Source organism: Rhinopithecus roxellana, chromosome 1 (assembly GCF_007565055.1).
Source record: "Rhinopithecus roxellana isolate Shanxi Qingling chromosome 1, ASM756505v1, whole genome shotgun sequence".
In the NCBI taxonomy this organism is placed as follows: Eukaryota; Metazoa; Chordata; class Mammalia; order Primates; family Cercopithecidae; genus Rhinopithecus; species Rhinopithecus roxellana.
Window position 1 is genome coordinate 170414864 of NC_044549.1, and position 15289 is coordinate 170430152.

Below are 15289 nucleotides of genomic sequence, written 5' to 3' on the forward strand. Positions count from 1 at the left end.
ATCTGGTTTTGTGAGCAGTCTAATTCATACATTTAGTTAATAAAGGATAAATTCATGAACTTAAAAGTGCTTTCAAATCACTGTCACAAACTAAAAGTAGTGACCACAAAACAACAGGACTTCTACAAATATGACAGAACTTCAAGTGAGTATCATCTTCCACACAGTCTTCACCTTGGGAGACCCTGCAGTAATTGTGATGCTGATGTTCCTCTCCAGCATACTTTGTGACTGATCTTTGAAGTACTGTCTTGAATATTGGCTTCTGTACCCACCCCGCCCTCAATCCCCACTCAATTTTTACATTATCTCCAGTGGTGGCAAAGCTTTATCCTTTGCAGGTGAATTTAACCTTTAGAGAAAGCCAGATGTTAATCAGAACCAATTTCATTCACTTGTAATCACATCGAGGGCCTGTATTCTGTCTTCTGGTGGCGTTGTCTTTCACATTTTGGTATTCCTGGAGTGATGCATGGAAAATCCTGGGCCCTCCACAGAGGCTTGTGAAACTGTTAGCAATGTGTGAAGTCATGAATTGGATTGACTTCATGATGTGACATATGTGACTGTGCAGTCAAGTGATTTGGAAGGAGAAAGACTTACATGCAAATACTAGCTCCTCATTTGCTGGTGTTGTGACTTGGGGCCTTTTGGCATTTTAAATTTTGTAATCTATGTAAACATCAGTTCTTTTCATCTGGAATATGGGGCAAATAATATCTACTTCATCCAGCTGTTGTGAAAGACTTTATTTACATGTGTAAAATGGTTTTTCTAGTGCATGGCATGTGGTAAGGGCTCAATGATTGGCAATTATTGTTATTTGCTCTGAAGATAGTTAACAAAAAGGAGTTACAAAATGTTCTAGGCCAAATTATATCACAGGCATAATTGCCATAGATAAGACTACAAAGGGGAGACTTATTTTAAAAAAAATTATTTTTAATTTTTATGGATACATAGCAGGTCTTTATATTTATGAAATACATGAGATTTTTGTTTGCTTTTTGAGATGGAGTTTTGCTCTTGTTGCCTGGGCTGGAGTGCAGTGGCATGATCTTGGCTCACTGCAACCTCCGCCTCCTGGGTTCAAGTGATTCTCATGCCTCAGCTTCCCTAGTAGTCAGGATTACAGGCACCCACACCATGCCTGAGTAATTTTTATATTTTTAGTACAGAGGGGATTTTACCATGTTGGCCAGGCTGGTCTCGAACTCTTGACTTTTAGGTGATCCGCCCATTTCGTCCTCCCAAAGTGCTGGGATTACAGTCATGAGCTACTGTGCCTGGCCTATATGAGATATTTTGATACAGGCATACAATATGTAATAATCATATTAGGGTGAATGGGGATGTCCATCACCTCAAGCATTCATCATTTCTTTAAGTTAAGAACATTCCAATGTACTTCCTGTTATTCTAAAATGTCCAACAAATTATTGCTGACTATAGTCACCCCGATGTGCTATCAAATAGTAGATCTCATTCATTCTAACTATATTTTTGTGCCCATTAACCATCCCCACTTCCTCACCCCCAACCCTTCCCAACCTCTGGTAACCATTATTCTACTCTCTGTCTCCATGAGTTCAATTGTTTAAATCTTTAGCTCCCACAAATGAGTGAGAACATGCAGTTTGTTTCTGTGTCTGGCTTATTTAATTTAACACAGTATTCTCTAGTTCCATCCATATTATTGAAAATGACAGGATCTCATTCTTTTTATGGCTGCATAGTACTCCATTGTGTATATGCAACACATTTTCTTTATACATTTGTCTGTTGCTGGACATTTGGGTTGATTTCAAATCTTGGCTATTGTGAATAGTGCTGTAGTAAACATAAGAGTATAGATATCTCTTCAATATACTGATTTCTTTTTTCTTTTGAGTATGCATGTAGCAGTAAGATGACTGGATCATATTTTAGTTCTATTTTTAATTTTTAAAAGAACCTCCAAATTGCTCTCCATAGTGGCTGTACTAATTTACATTTCCAACAACAGTATACAAGGGTTCCCTTTTCTCTACATCCTCACCAGCATCTATTATTGCCTGTCTTTTGGATAAAAGCCATTGTAACTGGAATAAGATGATATCTTGTAGTTTTGATGTACATTTCTCTGATGAAGATGTTGGGAACCTTTTCATAGGGGGAGACTAATTTTTATGTGTAGCTTTTTGAAATCAGTTCCACTAAGCTAAACTCACCTTCTATATAGCCTTCTAAGTGACTCTTAGAGTGGTTAAAGACTCACTTAGGATAGTTAAAGGAGCACCTGTTCATTTGACTGTATTTTGAAATCAGCTTTTTAAAAAATAAATTTTATTATTGCTGTAGTAACAACATCAGATGGCCTGTATGATTTATTTTTCATCTTATATGAGCAAGAAGTATGAATCTCCTATTGAAGAAAGGATGAAAGAATTTCTTTAGAAATATTTCTGATCATTTCTTATTCTGATATACACTATGACAAGGTCATTAGTTTGTTTGACTAATTGGAGTTTGTTGCTTTGACATCCATTTTTCTTTCAGATGCTATTGTTTCTTAAAAGCACAATTGTAACTGGGCCGGGCGCGGTGGCTCACACCTGTAATCCCAGCACTTCGGGAGGCTGGGGCAGGCGGATCATGAGGTCAGGAGATCGAGACCATCCTGGCTAACACGGTGAAACCCCGTCTCTACTAAAAAAACAAAAAAATTAGCTGGGTGTGGTGGTGGGAGCCTGTAGTCCCAGCTACTTGAGAGGCTGAGGCAGGAGAATGGCGTGAACCTGGGAGGCAGAGCTTGCAGTGAGCTGAGATTGCGCCACTGGACTCCAGCCTGGGCGACAGAGCACGACTCTGTCTCAAAAAAAAAAAAAAGGCACGATTGTGTTCAAAACATGGCCAATGTATTTTTAGAAATGTGGCAGTGCCCTTTGTTGGTGATTACTGGTGCCTTCCTTTTCTGATTCCTGTTTCTCCCTCATGTAGTTGAAACACCGGACTTCGATATGTGGGTTGGATTCTGTAATTGATAATAGATAAATATTTTCATTGCTGTTCTGAGTTTGCTACTTTTAAACATCATAAACATTTCACTAATGAAATATCATGCCACAGAATTAGGGTTGCAAAAGAATAAAAGTAGGCATGATAGGGTGCAGAAGAGGAGATGCTGAACTTTATTAACTGTGATGAGTAAGTAGCTACAAGCAGCTAATGAATAGTTTTAGGATCAACAGTGTATGGTTAACTCTATCTTGAAGAAGAGTTTTAGAGGTGAGGTCAGAACTCAGGAGCTGTGTCTGGTGGCAAATGTAAAGGAGGAGACATGGTCACAGATCTTAGAGGCAGGGTGATGCAGTACGACATGCCACCAAGACACTTGATAAACGAGTTTCATATGCCAGACACTCTCCCACAGGCTTATCAAAGTCTTACTGTTCCTTCTATAGCAATTTTATTCTACTGGAGAAAACATTTCAGAACACAAATTGAGCAAGAGATATATTTTTATGCAGACTACTCCTCTTTACATATAAAAGTAAATTATTTGCAAGCTTTACATGTCATTTCTAACCAATGATTTGTGATGGTCTTACAGTGGATGGCAGTATGGTGGTTGGCCCCTGCTAGTGTGATGCTAGTTAAGTCAATATGCTTTGAACAGCTAGGCTAAGGAGTCACTTTTCTCCTTGTTATCTATGTGCAGTTGAAAAAGATCAATTAAGCTCTCTGGGTCATAGTTTGTAACTTTTAAAATAGAGATAATTTTAATCTTTGGCTATTTTACAGAATTCTTGAGAAAATGACAAACAATGTATGTAAAAGTGCTTTATAGACTCTAATGTAAAGACACCAAAACTAGGGAATTAGTGCAAAAGGGCAAATAAATCCATGCAGGACTCTGCATTATCCTGTTTGTCCAAGTTGGCTAGATATTTGCTGACTCTTCAAAATGCTTTGTATTATAAAATATTGCCTTAGATGCATCCCTAACTGTAATAAAAAGAAGTTTCGTGAAGTGACTCAGAAAACATTTCCCCCTTTTCCATCATTACTTTCTAAATATAAGTCTTTCCATTTATCATTCTTCTTGCAATATGACCATGAGAGCAAAGGAAGAGATACAAACACATATTCAATTTGTTTTGGGAATAAAAACTGCTGTGGTTGGGAAAAGCAGTGCAATATATGTTTCAGACCTGTACAGGAATGTTGCATGAGAAATAGGGGAGTGTAAAACTGTCTTTTGCCTTATAGAATTAAGGTATGTAAAACAAAACAAAACAAAATGAAGTGAAACACTCTGGGACTTGATGAAAACAACATTAGCTTTATGAGTATTTAGATCTAGTTGTGGTTGCTGGACTGTGCTGGCTAAACTCTCCACTTGAGCACTGGAAGATTTATTCTCCCAGTTGCTGGGAAGATTGAGTCCTGAGAGGTCTCCTCAGCCCTCTTTGAGAATTGCCTCCATGGAAGAGACCACCTTGACCAAGGGTGCTTCCTTCTCAGGAAGCCCACATTCATAATTGATCAATTCATGGGTGTAAAGATATGGTTCTCTCTTGGGATGAACAGGGCCACCCTTGCCCCAGAGCTCCTACTGGGATCAAAGCCTCATTATGACTGCATTGTTGGCTAGCTTCTTCCACTGCCCAGTCCCGCTTCCTTCTCTGCTCTTGAACGTATTGTTCCTGAGAGCACACTCAATAAACATCCTGCACAAAAATCTTGAGTCTAACCTGCATCGGAGGCTCTGACCTCTCAGATTTTTCTGAAGGTTCTTTAGGCAATTGAACTTTTCATTGAAATTGTTACACAGTTTCCCTGGAAGAGGAACATGGTATTATCCAGAATAGGTACCACATTTTCAGAGGGTCATGTTTAGGTCAAACCAAGAGGCTGGTATGAATTAACTAGCATTCTATAGACTTGTCAAACTTTTGATGAACTTGACTCACTTAAAAATATTTTTTTGTTACATTATGGAGTAAAAGTACAAAAATTGGTGAAAGATCAACCCCAGCTTATAAAAATGGAATTCATAAAACCAGCACACAACATAGAGATTACAATTTCTTTGCAGTTCATTCATTCAGCACATAATTATTGAGTGCCTGTTTCATGATTGGAGGGCAAGTGATCAGTATGTAAGATATGATTGCTGTCCTTATCTTATAAGAGGGATAATACATATGCCTATTATATGATTAATGCAACAGAATAATACAAAGAAAAAAGCTACAGGAATTGAAGAAAAGAAGCAATGAGTAATGATGATTATAGGGAAGATCTTGAGGATGATGTGAAATTTGAGCAGAACCTAGAATAGTAAACAGAGATGGTTGGTGAAGAGTGTGCCAAGCAAAGCGGAGAATAAGAATAAGGTGTAGACAAGAAGAAATAAAAGGTATGTTGGAGGATATTAATTTAGCTGAAGTGTTTGTCTTATACAGGTCTGTCGGGAGAAATGTAAGTGGAAGAGGTAGTTTGGGATTAATCGTGAAGGTCTTGAAAGGCAGGATAAGAAATTTAGATTCTCTTTGGGAACTAGCGAGTAGCTACTGAAGGTTTCTGGGTGATATTATCAGATGATGCTATAGGAAGATGGAGCTGAAAGTGAGAGAACAAAGCCTTGGAGATAAGACAGGAAACTGTTGTCATGGTCCAAGTTAAGGCACACAAACTTCCTGGTTCCCGAAGCCTGATTTTAACACTGCTCTTCATCTACCCCTAAGCCTATACTTCCAGGAACTCTCCAGAATAAAAACCCTGGCTAAAGGGCTTGAAGTGAGGATAGTTTTCTTTCTTTCTAGGTTAATTTTTATGTAGAATTAATTTTTATGTATAATTTTATTTTGGATGAAGTCTTTAAATTATGTTTCCAGCTGAAACAACTAGCTAATAATGAAAATATTTACTAGAGACAGGGGTTCACAATGGTGCCCAGGCTGGCCATAAATGAAAATAATTTTAAAGGAAAATATAATTGATCAGAATCGAGTTTTCCCATTGTTTTGTGCTAATGTGGAGCTGTCCCAGCATTTACTGTTGAGGTAGAAGATCTTAAACAAATACATGCATAGAAAAAGCTTGATCCATAGGGGAGTGAGTGCCGGAAATCACCCACCCTCCCATCCCTGGGAACGGCAGCACGTGTTTTTCTTTTGAGATGAAAGTGATTTGGTGCTACATAAATTTACAAGTGATTCTCTAAAAATGAACTTCTCACAAAAGGCTGACTCTGCCCTGCGTCTGGCATTCTTTATCTGTGCTGATTCTTTTTCATTGTGCAAAGACTATTTAAAGTGTTTTCCAGATTTTGACTAAGCAGGTCTAGGAAAGTAGTAAACTTGCTAATTAATGTATTTTTGATGTTGAATGGTTCCTTGTTTAATCCTCTCACTCTTTTTGTACTCTGTAATATTCTATGAAATATAAAGTATACATTATTATGTTTTCTAAAAGTTCTGAGAACTGCCATACCATAGTCATTTTTTTTGTGTATCTATAAATATCAGTGTTTAAAAATGCTTTTGTTATGATTAAATTTCAACAGCATGCTTGTTGTCTGGACTCTCTAGTCAAAAAATCCAAAATAAACATTTTAAAATAAATAAAATTACAAAGAAGCAGAAGTAATAATGCAGGCTAAAAATACCTGGTCAGTTTAAAGATCTTTTCAAGGACATATGATTGGAATAAGAACTTGGAGGAAAGGTAGGATCTTGATTAGCATGGAGAAGTGCAAGATATTTTTGATAGGGTACAGCAGTTTGAACAATGTTAAGAAAGATGAGCAAAACTTTAAAAAAGAGATTAGTGTTAAAATAGTACAGTTTTCAAAAAATTAAAAACATAACAGTTTTACAGATTTAAAATAAATATGGGGAAGACTTTATTCATCTCATTAACTAATGAGAAAATTAGTATAATGGTATGGCTGGTTCTGAGCCCATTTGAGGAACTAGAGATGTTTACTAATTTCGTAAAGCAAAGGTAGGATGTGATTGCTGGGTTAAACACAAAACCAGGTAATATTCTATAAAATAATAAGTGGTAACCACGGGGTTTATGTTTTCGACTGGACAAAAATCTGCATGTCAACATGTGACTTCACTACATCTGGGTCTTTAATGATAAACCTAATTTGAACAAGGTATATACCCCCAAATAATCATTGAGTGGATCTTTGAAGTAATGACTCCAAATGAGTTTTAAAGGACATGGTACTCACCCTTTTACTTCAAGTTTCGGATAGTGTTTTTTTTTTTTTTTTTTTTTTTTTTTTTTTTACCAATGGGAAGATCAGCATACTTGGAGGATTTTGTTTTCTTCAAGTGGAGTGAATGGAGTGATAACAAAAGAAAAACAGAAAAGAGATATTTGAATGGTAGGCTAACAAATTTAGACCTGCAAGAAATGGCAGAAAGGGATCACTAAAGGTTTAGATGTGGATTTGATTAAGGAATATTTTAGATAAAATTAATTAGGCTAAATAATATAAGAATTATGAGACCCTCTAGGACATTCTTTCAACAGTTAATGATTAAGGCTAAATGTTAAGGACAGGAAGAAGTATACACGAAGGGGCAAGTGTAGGTGCCTATGGAAAATACAGTACAAGGGAGATAGTAATGGGAGTGAGTCATTGCTCAATGGTAGAATGGGGATTGGTCTATTAATACTGAGTAGGAGACTCATAACTTTAAAAGCCGTATGCATGATGGGACTAGGAGTTGATTTGAGATGAGAGATAAAGCTCTCTGAGCATAATAGGGACTGCATAAGTCTTCTTAAATCATTTAGTCTACTTGCCTCTTACCCACCTGGAACCAAAGAGACTCATTACTCAGTTGTTCAAGTAGATAGTGAGTGAACAAGACTTAGAATCCAGGTCTTCTATCTCATAATACAGTTTCTCTTTGTTGTTTACCTTTATGACTGTGATAGATTGAGTTATTTGTATTGCTTCTTCACCTTTCAGTAGTTCAGTAGTAGTTTTATATATCTACATTCTTGCCATCACTTTAGCATGGGCAGGATGTATTTCCATGACCCTTGACTTTGGACTTGGCTATGTAACTTCGTTTGGACAATGGACCTACACATTTGGGCTTGCCTTCTTGAGCTTCTTCTACTACTATGAAATAAACATATTCCAATTTGTACTCCAATGTAGGCCCCAGATTGACACAGGTAGTCATAATACCAAGATATCCCTGCTGAAATGTCTTGTTGGCTGTTTGGAGCTGCAGTTTTTTTCTAATGACTTCTGAAATGTGTGATTATTGAGTTACCAGAGTGAATTTGATCATCACAGGAGACAATGTATTCATAAACATAAATTTCATAATGAAATTTCTTAGACAGGTTTTAGTCTTATGTGAATTACTATGTGACAAATAAATTTTCATTGACAAATGAAAATACTAGCTTGAGGTTGATGGAGAACCCAGAGACAGCTCGTGGATGAGTCAATCAAATAAGGTTTATTGATCTAAAGAATATAGAAGGAAGTCCACATAGTTAGGATACTTAGCAGGAAGATCAGCTGGATTCTCCAAAAATTATAAACTTCTGTATGGCAAGAACCTTACCAGAAGAGCACAGTTGTGAATGATAATGGCTGAGTGAGTGAAGGTTACACCAGAACTTCTGGAGGCTCAAGTGCCTGCCTTCAAGCCACCGAAAGCTAGAAGGCAGGCATTCACGTAAGCTGCCCTGGATATGTGCTGGGTACCACCTTGTGGCAGGAGGAGCATCTCAACCATCTTGGTGATAGAATATGTACAACCAGAGATGCTAGTACAGTGCATTTAGGAAATACCATTTATTCTTCTCTTTCTGATGGTTATCTCACATAGATTTTGAAAAACTTGGCAAACTTTTCTCAGGAGATGCTGGGTTTTGCAGGTTGTTACTGATACAGCCATTTTCACATTTATAGTTATGGATATGTGCACACTTACATGCAGGTATCTTCATGTGCTTTCCTGTTCTCTATAGTATGTTTGTCAATAAACATGGTGAAATGAACTTATAAGAGATTTACTGTCTTCTTGATGGTACAGCACAGTGGGACTCATAGCCCTATAGTTAGAACTGTAATCAGGTTCCCATGAACAAATACATGTAGTTCACATTTGCATTTAACTTACTGATAGTTATTACTTACTTGCTTTCAGGATGTGTCATAGGTGTTACCCAGTTTTAGTTCAGTTTAGTTTAGTTTAATTTAGTCAGTTTCTACTCAGTCTTCTGTATTTATGGGTTCTACAAAGCATGGATTGAAAATATTCAGAAAAAAATAGTTGGTTGGATCTGTACTGAACATGTACAGACTTTTTCGGTCATTGTCCTCTGAACAATACACTAAACAACTATATACACAGCATTTACATTGTGTTAGGTATTATAAGTAATCTAGAGATGTTTTAAAGTATATGAAAGGGTGTGCATAGGTTTTATATAAATACCATGCCATTTTATATCAGGGACTTGAGCATCCACAAATTTTGGTATCCACAGGGGGTCCTGAAACCAATTCTCTATGGATACTAAGGGACACCAGTATTCATAATCCAAAATTAACATCTGATGATTGGATTTCCTTGACGGCTATGATTCATCATTTTATGAAAATATCTGTCTTCTTAGAAACATTCAGTTTGCAAATATTTTCTCCCATTCTGTTATCAACAGAATAAACAGAAAACATATAGGGTGTATCTTTTGCTGTGCAGAAGCTTCTTAGTTTAATTAGGTCTGGCTTGCCAGTTATTATTATTAATTTTTTTGCAATTGCTTTTGAGGACTGCTTTAGTCTGTTTCTTTAATAGAGAAAAGAGGTTTAATTGGTTCGCAGTTCTGTACAGGAAGCATAGCAGCTTCTACTTTTGGGGAGGCCTTAGGAAGGCAAAGGAGGAGTGAGGCATCTCACATAGTGGGAGCAGGAGCAAGGGACAGGGGAGGTGCTACACACTCAACGAGATGTAGCACTTTTCTCGTGAGAACTCACTTTCTATCACAAGAACAGCATGAAGGAGACGGTGCTAAACCATTCATGAGAAATTGCCCCCATGACCCAATCACCTCCTACCAGGCCGCCCCTCCAACATTGGAGATTACAATTTGACATGAGATTTGGGCAGGGACAGAAATCTAAACCATATCAGGGACTTAATCATAAATTATTTGCCAAGGCTGATGTCCACATTGGTATTTCCTAGGTTTTCTTCTATGGTTTTATTGTTTTAGGTCTTACATTTAAGTTTTAAATCCATCTTAAGTTAATTTTTGTCTATGGTGAAAGGGAGGAGTCCAGTTTCAGTCTTCTGCATATCCTCCAACTTAGCCATGTAAAAAACCTGCACATGTACTCCCTGAACCTAAAATAAAAATAGAAAAAAAGGAAACTTTCCAGATCTTCTGTTTTGCAGGCACAATGGCAGGTCTTCAGAACTCCCGTGAAATGAGTGAAGTAGGTGAGAGAATCATACCCATAATATTGTCCCTGCATATGGTTATAGTACCTTGTGGTACCACTTCAGATTTTAAAGGCTATAGTGTTACATAGTTATTTTAAAAGGTTTGTGGGACTGTAACCTCTGTAGCCTGTATGCACTAGGAAAACATATACTCCTGTGAAATATTAGATATGCATAACTGATAGGATAACATATGCATTAGGGAAGCACACCCATGAAGCATCAGATACCATATTTCAGCTATCTTCTCGCTCTGTGTGGAAGTGGGGCATGGTTCGCATTCTTATCTGCTCAAGGAGTTATTCTCATGTATTCAGCAGACCCAAGTTCCTCTTTGTGTGCTCCTTCCCAAACCCGTAGTTTGAGCGAGTCACTGTATTTTCTGGATCAAAATTGGGACATGATTTAATACAAGATTCAACACCTGTTGTGGGATATAGGAGGAATGATTTAAAATGTAAATAACAAGAAAATTTAGAACATGTGGTGGTTAGATTTCCCCCTACCCACATACAAATCAATTTACAAAAATAGCCCTGAGTTTTGCTATAATTACTTGGGCTATCTATTAAAATTGCATGCTAATTGTGACCATGGAAAATACGAAAGCACATTTTTTTTTTTTTTCTTTTGAGATGGAGTCTCACTCTGTCGCCCAGGCTGGAGTGCAGTGGTGTGATCTCAGCTCACTGCAACCTTTGCCTCTTGGGTTCAAGTGATTCTTCTGCCTCAGCCTCCCAAGTAGCTGGGACTACAGGCATGCACAACCATGCCCAGCTAATTTTTGTATTTTTGGTAGAGATGGGGTTTCACCATTCAGATTTCCCAATAATTCAGACTGATCTATCCATTAATTAAATGGTTTTAGTCTTTATCTTTTCTTATTGTGTAACAAACTGCATTTGAGTCCAAAGTCATTGCTCTAGAATACTTTCTGTGTTCTCTTGGCTAATAAAAGAATGTTAATTGTGTCTTACTTGATATCCAGTCTATCACTGTGTCACATACCTCTAAATTCCAGCCACCAAATTATACTTTTTCTGCATTTTTTAACAGTAACTTTTGTATAAATGGGTCCTCCACTTTCAAGATTGTTTAATATGATAAAAAGAAAAGGGGAATGATGGGATTTAATATGAATGAGTCTGGAACTTATCTTCTATTAAGGAGAATGATTTTCGGATATGCCTTAAGTGCTACTTCATTTCAGCTCAGACTAGGGGAACTGGATTTCTTCCAGGGGTTGTTTACCCACAGAGCTCATATCCCATCCAGGCTCCTGGTGATTCTCAGAGCCAGATAGATTCTGCAGTACCAGTACTATCGAGAATATCCATTGGAGGACACTAGAACACAACAAATAGATGAGAATGCAGGAATATGTAAGTAACTTAAAGTAATTCCTCTGCAAAAGAAAAAAATACAATTTACTCTCCAAAGTTAAATCAAATTGCTCTCCAGCGATAACAATACAACTAGTCGTTAATATTTTCATTAAGAAACAAATTCTATCATGGGTGTTTCTTGTCTTCCAAAACTGCGATTTTAGAGGTGTGATGGATCGCTTCCTCGGGAGGTAAATGGAGACATTATTTTAATTGCCTGAACATTTACTTAGGAATTTGCTTGGAAGTTGTGCTTTATAGCCTAACCTTAATCAAATCTTCACTGAGACAGGTGGGGCCCTTTGCAGGTTGTTGGACTGGATTTTTCTGACAATCCTTCTGAAAATGGAGAACTTTATAAGGTCATGGCAAAAACCATGACAACTTGGGGTCCTCTGCTGTGGAAAGGTGATCTCTCAGGCAAATTAATTCAGGTAAAAGCCCTGATGAGAGAAAGCCTTTGACGTGCATAATGAGAGTTGGTAAACTTTGTCATAATATGTTGTTAGGTGTTTGAACATTGTAGTAATTATTTTAAATCTCAAATTATAATTACTTATAAGATGGAAATATCATTTAGTTATTTGGGCTTCTGAATTTTGAGTTTAGAATAAAACAAGACTTGTGTCTTGGACTTGTCCTCACTCCTGAGACCCCGAACTCCAACTGTAAACAGTACCTATGCTTGACTCAAAAACAATGATGCCAACAGTACAACAACTTATTAAGCATGTTTGTTTTAAAAAGCTGCCACTCAAATTATGTATTTTTGTTAGCAAAATAAGCACTCACACATAAACTTATCTTAGTAATATTGTCATCAGTGGAGATTTGTTTTTACTTTATACACAGGAGGGCACTCTGGGCTCTATTTGGAAGGGAAGGAGATGAAAAACTCAGGGACTCAGGGACTAACTTCCTTCTGGAAGCCTCTTTTTGATCCAGAACATGTAATTGGAAGTAGGATTGACAGGGCAGCACACTTTTCCAGTGTGTGATATTATTAATTTAAATTCACCTCTCCGATTGCAGCTTAGGTTATCAGGCTATGAAAGCCATCATTTATCTTAGCAAGCTAACACTGGTGTTAAGTCAGGCATATTAAAGTCTGTGGGTAGGAATTATGGTCAGATAGAAATGTCATTTAGGCCACTTAGAATCTGTGTGGTGAGTTTAGATCCCAAAGTGGGTTTCTAGCCTCCTGTGAAACTCTAATGTTCCAAGTCTTTTAGTCATTTTGGACCAGAGTTCAGTTTCTTCATCTCTCCAAGGACTAAACTGCTTGCATGATTTGGGGGTAAGAGTGTGAGTGACTAAATGATTTAGAGACTAGGCAAAAGCACTCTGCAAAATATAAACTTATTTCAGAAGCATGAAATAATTAAAATGATGGTGTTCATTATAATTTAGTATATTTAACTATAGAACATTTACTTAATAATACTTTTTTTCACTAAAATGAAAACATTAACCCTGATTGGGAATGGTGGCTGGCTGAGTCACCTAGAGAACAGTTAACATTTATGCGTGTGTCTCTTCCTCATTTTGACACTGCACTTTTCTTCCTCTCTTCCTTGGACAGCAACAGGACCTTCACAGTGAATGATTTGAAAAGAGTCTAATAACAATGTGAGCAAGTTTTAGGGAATCAACCTCTGCAGTCCCCTTAGGCTAGGAATTGTGGGGAGCCCATTTCTACCTCTGAACTTGAAGGGCAGGGGCGGGGAATGATGGTTGAAAATGGAACAGGGTGAATCTGACAATTACGTGTCTTGGAGTTGCTCTTCGTGAGGAGTATCTTTGTGGCATTTTCTGTATTTCCCGAATTTGAATGTTGGCCTGCCTTACTAGGTTGGGGAAATTCTCCTGGATGATATCCTGCAGAGTGTTTTCCAACTTGGTTCCATTTTCCCCGACACTTTCAGGCACACCAATCAGACATAGATTTGGTCTTTTCACATAATCCCATACTTCTTGGAGGCTTTGTTCATTATTTTTACTCTATTTTCTCCACACTTCTCACTTCATTTCATTCATTTGATCTTCAATCGCTGATACTCTTTCTTCTAGTTGATGGAGTCAGTTACTGAAGCTTGTGCATTTTTCACGTATTTCTCATGTTATGGTTTTCATCTCTATCAAAGTTGAAATGAAGGAAAAAATGTTAAGGGCAGCCAGAGAGAAAGGTCAGGTTACACACAAAGGGAAGCCCATCAGACTAACAGCAGATCTCTCGGCAGAAACACTGCAAGACAGGAGACAGTGGGGGCCAATATTCAACATTCTTAAAGAAAAGAATTTTCAACCCAGAATTCCATATCCAGCCAAACTAAGTTTCATAAGTGAAGGAGAAATAAAATCCTTTACAGACAAGCAAATGCTTAGAGATTTTGTCACCACCAGGCCTGGCCTACAAGAGATCCTCAAGGAAGCACTAAACATGGAAGGGAACAACATGTACCGGCGATTGCAAAAACATGTCAAAATGTAAAGTCCATCGATGCTAGGAAGAAACTGCATCAACTAGTGAGCAAAATAACCAGCTAATATCATAATGACAGGATCAAGTTCATACATAACAATATTAACCTTAAATGTAAATGGACTAAATGGTCCAATTAAAAGACACAGACTGGCAAATTGGATAAATTCAAGACCCATCAGTTTGCTGTATTCAGGAGACCCATTTCACATGCAGAGACACACATAGGCTCAAAATAAAGGGATGGAGGAAGATCTACCAAGCAAATGGAAAACCAAAAAAAGCAGGGGTTGCAATACTCGTCTCTGATAAAACAGACTTTAAACTATCAAAGATCAAAAGAGATAAAGAAGGCCATTACATAATGGTAAAGGGATCAATTCATCAGGAAGAGTGAACTATCCTAAATATATATGCACCCAATACAGGAGCACCCAGATTCATAAAGCAAGTCCTTAGAGACTTACAGAGACTTAGACTCCCATACAATAATAAAGGGAGACTTTAACACCCCACTGTCAAAATTAGACAGATCAATGAGACAGAAAGTTAACAAGGATATCCAGGAATTGAACTCATCTCTGCACCAAGCGGACCTAATAGACATCTACAGAACTCTGCACCCCAAATCAACAGAATATACATTCTTCTCAGCACCACATCACACTTATTTCAAAATTGACCACATAATTGGAAGTAAAGCACTCCTCAGCAAATGTAAAGGAACAGAAATTATAACAAACTGTCTCTCAGACCACAGTGCAATTAAACTAGAACTCAGGACTAAGAAACTCAATCAAAACCGTTCAACTACATGGAAACTGAACAACCTTCTCCTGAATGACTACTGCGTACATAACGAAATGAAGGCAGAAATAAAGATGTTCTTTGAAACCAATGAGAAAGAAGATACAACATACCAGAATCTCTGGGACACA